The sequence below is a fragment of the Nyctibius grandis genome, chromosome 7 (genome assembly GCF_013368605.1).
Source record: "Nyctibius grandis isolate bNycGra1 chromosome 7, bNycGra1.pri, whole genome shotgun sequence".
Lineage (NCBI taxonomy): Eukaryota > Metazoa > Chordata > Aves > Nyctibiiformes > Nyctibiidae > Nyctibius > Nyctibius grandis.
Genome location: NC_090664.1, coordinates 59655624 through 59658900, shown reverse-complemented (window position 1 = coordinate 59658900; position 3277 = coordinate 59655624). Strand labels below are relative to the sequence as shown.

Here is a 3277-nt window from a genome sequence, read left to right as displayed (position 1 = left end):
CCAGGACCCTGCTCTGCTGCGGCTCCTGCTGCCAAGCAGGCAGCTCGTGGCAGCAGCTGGGTGGGGAGGGAGGTGGTGGATAGACATGTCACCTTCCAGCCACCACAACTGATGGTCTCCTTGGTTAGAGACCGCCAGGTCCGTGGGAGACGAACTGCGCAAGGACTCGTGCGGTTGTTAAGAAGAAGGTAAAAACGGCAGCGAGGCGAATGAAACCCTTCTGGCACCACGGAGGAACCGGCCAGGGGCACGGGGCCAGCGAGCCCCCGCGAGGACACGGGCTGGAGGAGGGAGGGGGCTGGTGGGGGGCGCAGGCAGGGACACTGGGGCATCCTTTGGGGAGGTGAAGTTGTGGGGAAAGGGGGAAGCGGAGGGGAGTGTAAACCCCGGCAGATTAAATGCATGAGCACAAGGGAGTGAGACCGCTCTGAGATGTCCCAAGCCCCTCTGCAGCTCTGCCCCGTCGGGCTCTAACGGGAGCAGGGGCGGCGCGGTGGGCAGGGTGGCCTGGCCGTAGACACGTGTGATGCAGCAGCGAGCGGGTTTGGCACGGTTTCCCTTTCCAGACGAGCTCCCAGCCCGGCGCAGGGTGGCACGGGCCGATCCCCCGAAGGGCACGGGGAGCCCTGGGCAGGGGACGGGGTGATCACGTCTCTGTGTCTCACCGGAGCAGCAGCACTCTAGAGCCAGGCATCGCCGTGTGCTCACAATATTTTAGCAGAATATTGCAGAATCAGAGAGATTCTGAGCAGACCCACGCAGAGCGTGGCGCGGGCTCGAGCGGGCGCCTTGCAGCAGGCGATGTGAAGAGCACAATCTGTTCAGCTCACCCAAAAGGAGATTGAGGGGTGACTTGATTACACTGCAGAAGCACTTTCATGGGGAAATATTAAATGTCTCTTTAATCGAGCCAGGGAAGATATAAAAAGGCTCAATCTCTGAAAGCTGAAGCCAGACAAATCCACATTGAAAATTAGACAGAAAATTTTATCCGTGAGGGTGATTAACCACTGGATAAACTGCTTTAAATTTGAGCAGTCATCACCACTCACACGACTTGGTTCAGACATGGCTTATTTTCTGTGTCCTGGAAGTTATAAATCCTGTTTCTGCTTCCTACACAGTGTGTGTATTTTTTAAATCTGCTGCTGCTTTTGTATCCTCGCACCCAGCGCTCTTACACCCCTGGGATCTTCTCTGCCATTGCTGCAGCAGCCTCTTCTCCACCCTTGGGGACTTGCTTTGCCGTACCTCCAGCAGGTCCCCATAACTCCAGTGGGTCCCCGTACCTCCAGTGGGTCCCCGTACCTCCAGCGGGTCCCCGTACCTCCAGTGTCTCTCTGTACCTCCAGCAGGTCTCTACCCAAAGCTGCATCCTTCCCCTGTGCCTTTAGCTGCACCATCTTTGCTACAACCCTTCCTGTTACCCTCCCCAACGCCTGCAGCAAGCTGGAGTGGTTTCTGCCACCTTCCAGGTCCCAGAGGCTCTTCCAAGCACCGTGTACTGGGGCTTGGCTCACTCCGCATCGCGCTCCCCCTCCGTAGAATCACAGAGTCATTTGGGTTGGGAAGGACCTTTAAGATCATCAAGTCCACCCGTTACCCCAGCACTGCCAAGGCCACCACTAACCCATGTCCCTCAGCACCACATCTACACGGCTTTTGAATCCCCCCAGGGATGGGGACTCCACTTCTGCGAGCTCTGGACTTGTGTGTCCCAGAGACAAACCTGGAGGCATCGCCCTCTGCCAGCTACAGCTTATCTAAATAATCTACTAGTCGCTAATAATAAATTGTGATTCTTCCGTGTGTTTTGTCTCGTCTCCCTCAGCGGGTGCTCTGCTGCCCTCACAGCTCTGCCTTTTCTTTAGTGACTTACTCAGCTCAGAACCACACGGGTCCTGCTCCTCCCTGCTGCAAGCACACGTCCTGCTCGTCCTCCCTCGTGGCTGTACGAGCCGCTCCCTGCCCGTTTTCCACCGCTGGAGCCGTGACCCCCGTTGTTGGCTGCGGTCACCAGTGCCCATGGACGGATCGGCTCCGTGGGGGCTGCTGTGAGCAGCAGCTCTGAAAAAAATCAGGGAACAGAAAATTAGTGACCAGTTCTTATAACTTGGGTCGTGACACCCAGACCAGCCTCTCTCCCCAACCACCTCGTGCCCAGCTTCCTCCCTCCCTCTGGGCCGGTCCCTGGCCAGCACCCAGGTCCCCTCCGCAGCCACCCGGCCCCAGCCTCACCCCTTGTCTCTCCCGAGTCTCCACGGGACACCCCCCGCTCTGCCCAGCACGTTCTGCATCAGCCTCAGCGCCCCAGGGAAGGGTCAGCTCTTCCCCACCAGCTTCTCGCCCCTGCCCCTGCGCCACGCTCCTGGCTCAGTGCTGTGGGGCAGAGCAGCACTCCCACCACCCCACAGCACCTCAGGGCAGGGGCCCGCCTGCCTGCACCGCCCTGCCCACCCCTCAGCCCCAGCGCCCCAGGCAGGTCCAGCAGCACGACCTGCTCCCCAGCAGCCTCTGCACCCATGGGTGCTGCCACCTCTGCCACCGGGACCCCCAGCTCGGCCGGTGGCTGCCCACCTCCTCCAGCCCCTCAGCGTGCGACGCTGGGGACCCTCCTGGGCCCTTCCCCGCGGGGGACGGTGCTGTGCCACGGGGCCGCGCTGTGCCGGGGTGTCTTCGTGGGGTCTTGTCACAGACCCCTCACTCGTGATGGGGACGGGGTGCTTCACGGCCTGGTTCTCTGCGGTCCTGGGTGAATGCAGAGCTCGTCCTCGCCTGGAGATGCGGCTCAGCACCCCAGCGCCCCACACTCCCACCCTCGGGTTCTTTTTTCTGGCCCAGCCGCTTTCCCCACCACGCGTCTCCACGCCTTCGAGGCTGACACCTCTCGCTGGTGGGAGCTTCTGAAGAGCACACTCATCTGCAGAGGCGTTCATCTCTCCCGTGTGCCTGCTCCCACACGCGCCCAGCTCTGCTGAAGGCGCTGACGGTGCCGAGCTCGAGGGGCTCCTGGGTCCCGCTGGGGTGGCAGTGCCACAGGCGAGGGGGTGGCTGCCACCTCGGATGGCAGTGCCACAGGTGAGGGGGTGGCTGCCACCTCACTGCTCCGGGGAGTGGAGCCAGCACCCAGCCGCACCCGGAGCTGGATGAGACGCAGGTGACGAGCAGGGATGCTCTGGTGTAAAATGACTGAATCCACAACATTCTGCTCTGCGGTGTAGGTGCCGAGGCAAGGGACGTCAGGGGACGGTCAGGGGCCTGAGTCTCTCCTCTGCCG

At 61.2% G+C, this 3277-nt stretch overlaps 1 long non-coding RNA gene across 1 annotated transcript; it reads right to left on the bottom strand.

The window, feature by feature from the left end:
• Window positions 1–874: 874 nt before the first annotated feature.
• On the bottom strand, window positions 875–3056 carry LOC137665911 (uncharacterized). Its single transcript, XR_011048561.1, has 2 exons — window positions 2578–3056; window positions 875–2067 (listed from the first exon to the last, which is right to left on the bottom strand). It is a non-coding gene; the product is annotated as an uncharacterized lncRNA (long non-coding RNA).
• Between the last annotated feature and the right edge of the window lie 221 nt (window positions 3057–3277).